This window comes from Condylura cristata, unplaced genomic scaffold (assembly GCF_000260355.1).
Source record: "Condylura cristata isolate star-nosed mole 26May11 unplaced genomic scaffold, ConCri1.0 scaffold00005, whole genome shotgun sequence".
Taxonomy (NCBI): Eukaryota; Metazoa; Chordata; class Mammalia; order Eulipotyphla; family Talpidae; genus Condylura; species Condylura cristata.
In genome coordinates this window covers 56,446,185-56,458,969 of record NW_004567106.1, presented here as the reverse complement: position 1 = coordinate 56,458,969, position 12,785 = coordinate 56,446,185, and positions in this window count along the sequence as shown.

Here is a 12,785-nt window from a genome sequence, read left to right as displayed (position 1 = left end):
CTGCAGGCCTGAGCTTCCAGCTCTATGAGCCTCCCCGCCTCTTTCAAATAACTAGCTACCAAGATTACATATGGAAAGGTTTAAATCACCTAGCATGGAAGAGGCGCTGATCAATGAACTGGAATTGCATGACATGCCTAACATTGTCCATAATTCTACGGATCTATGGCTGTATTACTGCATTGACTTAAAAAAATAATGTTCTATCAGCTGTGTCCTCTTTATTTCTAAAGTTACTTATAACAGCAATTTATTATTATTCTGTATATTAGCGTTAAGTGTACAATACTGAGAGTACATTGACTTTTTTTTTTTTTATGTTCGCAACCTCTTGTGTAATTCCTACATCTTAAACTCCCAAAGAGGGAGCACGTCACCTTTAAATGTAATCAATACTGGTGGTTATATAACTTTTAATATTTTATTCATTATTTTGCTCAAGAGCAACAGGGTAAATGCGATTATTTAAACACTTAATTGGTTTTAGAAATGAGGTTTCTATTGCTTCTCATGTTAAGAATAGTAAAACATATCATTATAAAATACAATTCAGACATTTAAAAAGACCTTTTCTGCATTACCTTACAAATGAAACACACACACACACACACACACACACACACAGAACTTCTGATGGTGTTTCTATGTATACTTCTGTCATATTTTCTTTATGTCTAAAACCACAGTGGTACTTTCCACAATATAGCTAGAAAACCACTTTATACTCTACGCCAATTAGTCTTATGTGGAGAAATGACTAACAAAGATAGCTGTCGGTAATATAGAGAGGAAAAGCAAATCTGATCTGTTATGCATCTCACAGAGTGTGCCCCTAGGGCCGCCAGCACATGCAGCTGCGGAAACACACATATACACACTCAAAACTCCAATAGCTTCATACATCTCTCAGGATAGATGTAACACCCTCTATCATGCTCATGACTCCTCCATGATCTGAGTCCTTCCTCTCTCTTCTGCCCCATCATATGCCATAGTACTGGCACTATCTATTTTAATTCTAACGACCTTCCTTTATCCCTCAACTGATCATCCCCTTGCTACCAGGCCTGGGAACAACCTTCCCACTGTCTAAGAACGTTTTGAAACATCTTTGTAGAAGTACTGTGTTGGAAAATATACTCCAATCATAAATTCTAAGCATCCCATATCTCATCATCAAATTTGCTTCCACTGCAATTGCACATTTGCATATATAAACACATCATCACTGTGCCCACCATCCCATTAAACCATGAGCTCGGTGAGCAAGGAGTCTATGCTGGTTCCTGCAAACTATGACTTCCCCTAGTGCCAAGTATTGTGCCTTAAACTAGTAAAAGGTTGATAAGTTTTTGTAGAAGTGAATAGTAAGTCTGAACATTGTGTGAAACTTAACATTGTCCACACTTCAAACTTATATAATGTGCAATTAAATATCAGAGGACATAATAGAAGATTTAATTAATCTGCTTACACTATTGAAATCCAAAGATTTTAATCAAATATTATTTGTTTCTGCCCATGCTTCTGATTCCTTGGGGTACCTACTAATTTGCCAAACGCTTTTGATAAAAATGCTTGCATTTGGTATAATTTTTATTTGCCTTCTTATGGGCTCAGAAAGCTGAATGTCTGCTGATTCATCCCAACAGACCAGCTGTGGTAGGTCTGCTGTTGGAGAAAATTCTCCACCTCAAAGACTGTCACTTTCCTGCAGGGAAGGCTCATGAGCAAAGCTTGTCATTAGTAACCTGGATTGCTGAAGACACAGGGTGAAAAAATATGTCTAGCATGGTTTTAATGTACAGGCTCTGGTAGAAAATGATGGAGAATTTTTGAATTGAATACATAGATTTTAAAAGTCACCTTTATCAAGAAACAGTAGTTTTTCTAGTTACTTTTGTTTTTGTATTTTCCTTGCCTAGCATTTAAATATGAGTTATTGCCCTCACATTTTTCAGAAAAGTAAGTGTTCATGGTTCTTGGTTCAAAATAATTAAAAGAAACCTTCCCCAAATCTAGGGTAATCGGCACATCAAGCTTCTTTATAGATCTTTTCTCCTTTCTTGATGTCCATGGAAGCACACTGCGCTGTCATTTGCACAGTAGTGCTCACCTCAAACAAAAGCAGTTAGTTCTTCCAACAATAGAAGTAGGCAACAGGAAAGAGGACGGATGGGGAAGTGTGGTTGTATGCAGAGACCCACACAGATCCTGCTCTGGATGAAAGGCCAACAACTCCCTCTATGGCTTCTGGGGGACCTCTACCCTAGTTCTGCAGGAGTGAGAAACAGTATCACCTGCTCATGCAAGATGCAAGACAGGATGTGCCCAGAATCTGCAGCTTCACACTTGTGTATGTCCGCTGCCCACCACATTTTAGTATATTAATCTTCAGAAAATATCTTGAATTAATAAACATTTTAAAAATCTGTATATGTCTCTTCTTAAAAAAATTATTTATGCATGCATGGGATAACTGGGATACACACCAGAGATGTGTGTGTGTGTGTATGTGTGTGTGTGAGTGTGTGTGTGGAGGGGCGGTGGGGGTGGGGTGGAGTTGGTGGTGAGAGGATTCACCAGAGACAGAATAGAGAGCAGAATAGGCAGAAAGGCTGAAATACACTGCTGAGGGCAGCAGCCTCTGGGGCAGGTCAGGTCTAGCACACCATTTGGGTCAGCTCGCTGATGGAGAATTGAACTCATCCTGCAGTGGTGCAGAGAGCTTCACAGTGCTGTGCTTTAACCTGTTGCACCACCAGGGAGGGTCCTCTATATCTCTTCTCACAAGCCATTCTAGGATACTGTAACACTTCATTTAAGTTGGTCCAGGCAAAATGTCTGCTATTTAATATTCAATGCCATAAGTGAAAGTAATAAGCCTTTGCTCTGCCTGGGCGAACGAAGTTGGATAAACAGACAGCTTTGATCAAGAAATAAATTCCCTTAACAATAATTAGAATAATAGGCAGGATTAAAAGCAGATTGTTGATGGGTACTTCGGAGCAGGTTGTCTTCAGGTTGCTTCCTTCAGGTTGTCAGAGTTCATGCTGCCTATACCTTGTTCATAATTTAAAAGAGATTGGAAAGGAATGATTTGAAGTTCAAATTACTTAAGTTAATAAATATTGCATAGAAAACCAATCAGATGTGATGATGGAAATAAACCATTGCCTCTGAATATATTATAATGATTGAAATGCTAAAGTATATGGGAGTAAAACAACTGTAAAATAGGACTAGTATAAAAGTAGCCCCAGAATGATTGACATGCTGGAATCTTAATAAATAGTTACATTAGGAATTCACGTATGGCTCTCAAGTAGATCCTATAGATGGTTCTATCTTAAAAGCACAAGATTTGAGGACTCATTAAAAACTGATCAGTATAGTATACACCTGAAGTGTATTGTAATCATATAAATTGTAATCATATAAATGTACTGATTATTTACCAATCTACACAGATAAAGGCAGCAATTTCAGTGGGACCTTCTGATGGAAAGTCCTCATCGTCTTTCTTGCATAAACCACACCTATAAGCATTATATATTTTTGTCCTATTTTACAGTTGTTTTACTCCCATTTACTTTAGCATTTTAATCATTATAATATATTCAGAGGCAACGGTTTATTTCCATCATCACATCTGATTGGTTTTCTTGCAATATTTATTAATTTAAGTAATTGCAGGACAAGTACAATTGGCCATGGTTTAAGAAACAAGTACAGCTTATTTCAACTTTGGTAAGTAGCTAAATTCAAGGAGTGGGGAGAGAGCTGGAGTGCCTCAGGTTACTAAAGAATTCTCTATTAGTGACTGGGCAGATTCATTCTTATGCATGGATCACATACAACACAATAGTTTTAAACACTTTTTTTTTAAGATTTATTTATTTATGCATACAGAACTGGGGTATAGGCCAGAAGTGCAGAGGCAGTGAGAGGTTCACCAGAGACAGAGTGAGGAACAGAACAGGCCTACTGACAAAGTACACTGCTGAGGGGAGCAGCAGGCAGATTGGGTGGGTCAGGAGAGGTCTGCCTCACCATATGGGTCACCTCCGGGGCAGGGATCAAACTCATGCTGAAATGGCTTTAGCTTCTTAGTGCTGAGCTTTAACCTGCTGTGTCACCAGGAAGGGCCCTAAACACTATCTGTTTTAAAGGTAAAAGTGCATCTATTACATAAGTGATTACTAATGATCCATTATTGCTATTATTACTTATTAATATCAATGGTGATCTCAGACCTATAATTACAGTCTTAGGGTTTTCTTCTCTTCCACAAGCCCCATGAGAAAAACAGAGACTTTTAAGAATCATATAAGAGATATGAATTACTAAGATGGAAATTAGTTCAACACAAAATACTTATATATATTTGAATACTATACTCCTTAAACAGTGCCTTAAGTATTCATGAATAAAATGTATAAGAAAAATTAGGCACAGTCAAAATTATCCTAGATAGCTAATACAAGAGTTGATTTCTTTTCAGTTTTGTAATCTATATATGTTGAAACCCAGGCTTTCTGATGTAGGTGACCAGTACTGATTTAAGTTATGTTTTAATCCTAAATGTGTTTTTGTCCATTAAAATGGCCAATTTCTAAGTCTTTTATTTCCCACTAATCACTTAAAATTATAGTAATTTTTGATAAGCAATTTCAGAACAGCAACAAAATATCCTCAACAAATAAAACTCTGAATTCCTTTTTTCATAATGTCACCTGATTTTCAAAAAAAGTGTAGAACATGCTAGAAATAACAATGCCCTCCTCGGTTGCCACTGTGTCCTTTGTATACTTTTGAAGCTCAGGTTTGACTGCTGCAAACTTGAAATTCAGGCCTACTTTGGCTCACCTCCCTTTGTTCAGGCTCAGGGTTGAGTAAATACAATGTGTCATGGAGACCTGTTAAATGACTGCCCTCTAATCACTTCTTTGTTTAATACAATCTCCTATTCTTATTTAAGTACTGTGCTTGTTTCCTTTGTTTTTGGTTTGAGTCTTGAAAGAAGAAATTATGTTTCTTCACTCACCTCTTAGGGACTGGGCCAGAGTTAGGAAAAGCTTCTTCCTGGGTTAAAATGTCGGTTATAGATTCCCACCCAAATTTCTTCCAGAAATGTAGCTGTTAACTAAGGAGTCTGGAAATACTAGTCAGCAATTATGGGTGATCTTCCCGAGAGACCCTGACTGCCCCCATAGAAAGATAACCTTGCCTGAAATAACTCCCCTTCCTTACCTCAACCCTTTCTGCCTATAAAAGTCTTCCCTGGTGGCACAGTGGGTTAAAGCACAGCACTAAGAATCTAAAGCTACTTCAACATGAGCTCCATCCCCCGCCAGGGTGGTGACCTACATGGCTTAGCAGATCTCTCCCTACCCACTCGCTGCTCCCCTCAAAAGTGTACTTCATCAGTGGGCCTGTTTTGCTCCTCACTCTGTCTCTGGTGAAACTTCTCACTGCCCCTACACCTCTGACCTGGACTCCAGTTCTGTATGCATAAATAAATAACTCTTTAAAAAAAAAAAAAAAGGTTATTCCTTTTGGTATAGCTCTTCAGAACTCCTTTCTATATGTTAGATGGGACACTGCAGAGTCATGAATCATTAAATAAAGCCAATTAGATCTTTAAATTTACTCAACTGTCTTTTTTTTAAATTGGACTCAAGGGCATCCTGACATGAAAGGGCCAGATATGAGTCAGCTTCCCATACCAGCTCCACAGGAGGGCTGTGTTTCAAACTGATCTTTGATAATTTAGTGCTAAGGGTGTAAAAGGGATTTGACTTTCTCTTCTTTATCCCCTTCCTTTATAGGCCTATAGAGGAAATCTTTCTATGTATAAAAATCTCCATGGATTATAGGCATTACGTAGTTTTATTTATTGTATAAAAGTAAGAAAAGGCCTTATATGAATTTAAAAAATCCATCATCTTAGAAATACTATCATTTCTGTATACATCTGCTATTGTCTAACCTATAGTTATTCTGTCAGGTTTAAATGTGCATTAAAAACCTTTGCAGTGCTGATACTTACGAATTTTTTTGTAAAGGTCAGACCATTTGAATAGATAAAAGTGTATAAGATGTTGGGGGACAGAGCTAAATATTCAGACTTACCTAACAGGGAAGACATCATGTTCAGGAATCAGTAATAGCAATGACAAATTTGAAAGCAAGAAATTGAACTTCAATTCAGCTCAGCTTAGTGAAAAAGCACTAGTGTAGGTCATGAACTCCAAGGACCAAGGGGCAGCTGGATTGAGGAATAGAAACCTCTGGAGCGGAGGGGCTTCTTGAGTCTCTCACTTGTCTTCCTAGCTGCTGACTGCTTTTCTGTGTCTTTTTCCTCTCTGGAAACATGACAACCGGCAGCTGCCATGTTCTATGTAAATTGGAGCTGCTCTCCACATTCTTTCTGGTCTTTCCCAGTTGGGAAATTTTCAGCCATGGAAACATTGGCCAAATTTTGGTCAATTTGACAGAGGTAGTACTAGGACAACAATCTGTGTGGGTGTTTTTCACAAGGAAGTGTGTGTGGCCAGCAGTACAAACTTCAGTCTCTTCACGGAGAGTTCATTAACTAAAACAAAAGTTTGCTAATGAGTTACTGGGAACACGTGGCCTACCAACGTGTGCTCTGATTTCATATATATCAGTTATCACAAGTTTGCTAAACAGCGAAATAAGGACCTGAGACTTTTGGCTATCAGAACCCCTTCTCATAACAGGCAATGCACCGCAACTCTCTGAACTCACTTCTCTGCATAACAGAGCTTCAAAGTGTCCTGGAAGCTGTTTATTTCAATGTCTGCATGTCCTCTGGCCGTATCTGAGGGATCCTCTCCATTGGAACTCACTATTTCTTTCTCTATTTGATAGCGAATCTTTGCAGCATAAATGGGGAAGGTGGGATGCTGGAAGAATAAAGGAACCTTGCAGAAAAAAGCAGAGGCAAAGGATGGCTCATACCTCAGTTTCTGTACCTGCTTTCACTCTCATCACTCCTAGAACATTCTGCCAAGTCTCTTGGTTAGGGAGATCTTAGTCCTAAAGAATAGGTCACCCAACATGTTCAGAAAATCTTATCTAAGATGTTCAGAACAGACTTCCTCGAGACTTGTCATTTTGGCATGCAAATTATTTCAGCATGAGTTCAATGGAAGATTTACAGGTTCACAAATAATTTTTACTACTTCCTTAGCCAACAGAATAGGATTTTTTTTTTACCAGAATTAGCTTTTCTATTGGAGAGACCTATGTATATATGGTAGGGCATATCTTTATCAGAAACTTCTCCCATTATAGACCATCTGTTGTTTGTCATGAGTCACCCTCTTCTATTTTGACCTCCCCTCCTTGAATCCCTGGACCCCAATCCATTCTTTAGCTCAGTATATATATATTAGATTCTAAACCCAGGGATAGATAGATAGATAGATAGATAGATAGATAGATAGATAGATAGATAGATAGATAGAGATGTAGATTCTCCAAACATATGCAATTAATTTTTAAAATTTTTTCCTTTTCTCTGAATCTGTTTGCTTGTCCTGCCTGAGAAGAATCCAGAGCAGTGAGGGAATTCTTCTCCATCCCTATAATCCATTCATAAATCCTTTCTCTCCCCTTGTTCCTCCTCATTTCTACTTGCAACTCTATTCTTGGCCGCATTGTACAACTGCTACTATTTAAGTCTGTCGTGTCTAATGTTAGCTCTGTCTTAGCTGTTCTGCCTTCCTCCTTCCCATGTTTCCTTCTAGGTCTCAACTTAAAACTTTTTCTTAGGGGACATTTGCTCTGCCCACTTTCTCAATCTGTACAAGATGCCGCTTTTATGTTTTCATAGCAATTCCCCTTTTCATATTTAGAGCTAACTTCATCCTGGTGTATTTTAATTCAATGTCTATTTATTTGAATGAATTCCCTATCACCACGTAAGCGCCTTGAGACGATCTTATTCATCACTGTACATCCACACACATAGCCCAAAGCAGGTAGGCAACGAGTGATGCTCAATAAATGAAAGGTTAATACACATTTAAATATCATTCGACTCAAAATAAATAGAAATCCAATAGCACCCAAGCATTATCCTAATTAGTCAGTCTTCAAAAAATTAAGTTGAGAGTAAGTTATTTTTTAAGAACAAAAATCCTCACATATTTTTACCAATGCTGAACTGCTGATAGTTCCCTCTACCTCATCCTCTTGCTTTTCTCCCAGTTGTTGCTGGAGTCAGCCCCTCTGTGTCCAGCATGAATTCTTCCTCCTCCCACTTCAATAGCTAACTCCTAGCCTCCTACCCTCTTTCCACCCACCTTGTTCAGGAACCTCTCTGAACATGACTGGTGGCATCCCTTCTTCCTCTCAAAGACTTTTTTTTTTTTAATTCAGATTCAATTTCTCCTGTTTTGCATGATATGGGGCATAAAACTCTATCTAGTTCGGTCTCCATTTTCTTATCCCTAAAACTGGATTATTGATCTCTGATTTCTTTTTGGCGGTCAAATTCTTCGTTTTACATACAGCATGTTTTTATGAAGCCCAATATTTTCATGAATGGAAGTCTTACCTTTGAGGAAAAGTGATTTTTGGAATCACAGAAGTGACCCTAGAAGTGATTGGGAGGTAGAATACTACAAGGGCTCTCACTCATATATCATCCATGTTCCCTCTCTAATACCAGAAGAGATAATTAGTTCCTTTGTTACCTGCAGTTTTGATGAAAACGTTACTCCTAACAGGAATTCTCGGGAGAGGATGTTGAGTTCATGAAAGGTTTAACATGAAACCAGTCTTGAAAAAGCCCTCCATGGACCCGCTGGAGTCTTGGAAGTGAATGCACACGGGGACCTGAAAATATAGACATTTAGTTAACTTTCTAGATTCCAAATTTGATGACCTTGAACAAAACCTTAACATTTTATTAATATTACCATTCCAAATTTCTATGTTATCAGATCAAGGTGTCATGATAATACTCAGTCATATCTACTCCACTTACCAAGTTAAAAATAAAAGTGGAGCTACAATTTTTTCTTTCTCTCTGGATCTCAGTCCCAAATGAAAAAGATAAATTCTCTGTAGAAAATTCTAGAAAGCAAACACAAACCAGAAAGATCATGCTGGAACAGTGTATTATTTTCCTTCTGTTTATAATCTTTAGGATAGAGCTTTATAACTCTCAAAAAGCAAGTCTTGTTTTGGCACCATTTATATTTCAACTACTAATCAGGAAAATATTTGCTAAAGTGCCAAGACTCAAGGCTTAGATGTCTCCATTGAATCGATTTCTTTGCTGGAGCTAAAATTTAATAGGTTGCTAAGAAAGCCAAATCAATGATGTATTCTCTTAAAAATCTTCCTAATTATCCTAACATTTCACTTTTCCTACAGAAATCCATGATCTTCCTTACTGGCTCTGTGTAGAAAAATTACATTCTTGTCAGCTTGCTAAAAATTAAAATTGACTAGTATTTTTTATTTTAAAGACTTATGCTTCTGCAGTTCAGTTTGATATGCTTTTATACTTGCATACTATTCAGTATTAAAGTTACAAAGGAACTCATTTGAGGAATAATGCTTGGCCAGAGACAGTAGAATAGTATGATTTGTTTTGGAGAGCCTTAGGAGAGATTTTATTGATAGAATATATAACTTGGTTCTAAGTCACAGAAGAAAGTATAACACATACCTCTACAATATCACATTTTCTTTGGATTAACTGTTGAAAAGTTGTGCTTACTGTTATTATTCATAGGATTTGAAACTGAATTAATGTAATTGCTAGAGAAAATAAACTATTTGAGAAATTGTAAGAGACTAAAGCCTAAGTTGCCCTAGTCTCTGGGGATATGATAGTAGGCTCAGTGTCAGTTAAGTAACTGGGTTTTCATTAAAAAAGTGGGTCTGCATTAAAGCATTAATGCATCAAAGCATTTACCTCCACCAAGAGCTGATTATTTGGTAAGATACGTGTTAATTCATCTTTAATGCTATCTTTTTTTTTGCATCTCCATTGTTTTCCAGTTTGAAAAAAGAAGACTGTCTATGCAATACAATGTAGAGGCTAAAGCATATTTTGTGTAACCCAATTACTATATTTTCCTAGTATTTAATTACTGTTTCACTTTAAATGTTAAATATTACTATATTTTCCTAGTATTTTAATTACTGTTTCACCTTAAACATTAAATATTTTAATATTTATATCTTATTTTTAACATAAATGTACTCATTTTGGTGTTTTATCCCAAACAGTTCCATTTTTCTTCATTACTTCTAATCAGGCTTTCCTATGAGACAAAGAAGGGAATGAAATAAATCACCAGTAGAATATTCCAAACAACCAGGAAGAACACAGAGATTTTGTAACCACAACCGTAAAGTTTCTAAATATCAGAAAATTATAACCAATCAGTTGCATGTTCTACTTTCTTTTAAAAAAACAGTCCTTTTAGATTTTTTGAAGTCGAAAGGTAGGAAAATTATGTGAGAAGTGAATTGGGTGCTGAGTTAAACTTCTCTGGCTGGATGATGTATCTTAAGACTTGAAATAGTCATTTCTCTTGTAGTGTGTCTTAGTTCAGCACACCAATCACTAAATGAAATATAGTACACTGTATAGAAATGTCAAGACAGGTAATAATTTACATGCTTTTGTATATAAAAAAATCAATACTATATATTACAAACCCTGTGGAATGCTGATGTAGAAAAAAAGTCCATGTTCAAATCAGTTCTCATACAGATAAATGCCTCTGATGTAAACCAGACAATGATTAGCCAGCATCTTTCCTGACCTAAATGCCTAGTGTAGACTTTGTAGAAGTAGATTAGTTTTCTGTTCCCATTTAAAAAAATTACAGATACATATGAGACTAGCCATGGGAAATAATTTGAAAGACATTTCCTTTTCTTTTTTTTGCAGTGAATACCTTCAACTTTTTCTTATAAAGTAAATCTATTATTTCTAGACTTTTGATTCTCAAACATCATTTCCTTCAAGGTTTATATGTTTTCAGTGGCATTGCATTTTTTTTTTCAAATAACAACCGCTAGTTGAATTTTGGAAACAACTGTAAAAAAAAATTGTACAATTCATGAAGTTTTTTCTTATCTATCTAGTTTTTTCTTATCTATCTAGTCATCATAGCAATTTGGTGGGCACAGAGAACAAGAAAAGTATCCCTGCTTTGCATGTAAGAAAATTGTATTCCCCAAAGATAAATGGCTGACAATATTCCAGGTCCTAATAGGGTGACTGAAGCTCTCTGTGGTTTTAGTCATGGTCATAAAAATTTGCAGAACAGGGCCCTCCCTGGTGGCACAGCGGGTTAAAGCACAGCACAAAGAAGCTAAAGCCACTTCTGCATGAGTTTGGTTCCCGCCTGCCCCGGAGGAGATCTACATGGTGTGGCAGACCTCTCCTGACCCGCCCGCTGCTCCCCTCAGCAGTGTACTTCGTCGATCTGCCTGTTCTGTACCCCACTCTGTCTCTGGTGAATCCTCTCACCCTCCGCATCTCTGGCCTGTACCCCAGTTCTGTACGAATAAATAAATAAATCTTTTTAAAAAATTGCAGAACAAACTTCAGGAAGTGTGTGCCCAAAACAAGAATACTGAGGGAACTGCCATGGAAATGTTAAGAATGTGCATGCAAACTGGTAGGAATGATGTCATTTTGCCATCCCTTACATCAGGATAAATCAGACTGAGCAAGTACACGGAGTGCTTGTTTTATTTTATTTTTAAAGATGTATTTATTTATGCATATAGAACTGGGGTATAGGCCAGAGGTGTTTGAGAAGATTCACCAGAGGGGGTAACAGAACAGGTGGACTGACTCTTGGCCCCACTTCACTCAGACCTTCATGCACTCCTCAACTAGTGACGTTGTCATTTCAATGGACCCACCAACAAAAGATATTCTCCTTATTTCTATATCTCTAACTGATAGATCTGAAGAGTGCATTTTTTTTTTTTTTTTTTTTTTGCCAGGTAAAGTAAGTTTCACAGGTAATACAATTAGTGGCCTCTTTTGGAGGGCCTTATCCTTCCTACCGAAATTGGCGCCATATTTTTCATTGTATTTTCTCAAAATGTAGCCTCCCCCCACCCCCACTTCAAAAGATCTTTATCACTTCCTCTGTCTTAATAAATTTGATATTTGCCTATTTTATTAACTATATCCTGACAGCAGGGACAAGAGGGTACAGTTTAGTATGAAGGCTGGGAAAGCTGGGGTTGTGTTCAGGCAAAGCTCCCCCCACCTGTCATTTCCCACTACCTCATCAAACTACTTCCATTGTGCTTTGGATGCTTTCCAACTCAGTGTTTAAGATAATGGTGCATCCTGAAACTCGCAGAACTGCTCTTTCTCTACGACTAAACCTCAGAGCTACCTTTCATCCTTCCTGGTTCTTGAATACCTAAGACGTACCTCACCTTACCACTCCTTGGGGACCAAGACCTGGGCATGCGCACCGGGCTGGGAAACGAACGAACGCCCGCTCGGGCTTCGGCTTCGTCCTGTCTCCACCCTTCCCGGCGCTGGGCCGGTCTGGCTGGTTCCGACAGCTGGGGAATTAGTGTCCCGCCCATCCCTAAGCCTGGAGAGGCTCAGGCTCCGCGCCTCCGCCCTTGTTCCCTCGCCTCTTCCAGCTCCTACGAGTGAAAACCGCTACAAAGGGCTTGAATGAAACATGTGTGGGTTTAGTGAGTCGTAAACCACCAGGGGATCCCGTCTCCCCACAAACCAGCGGCTC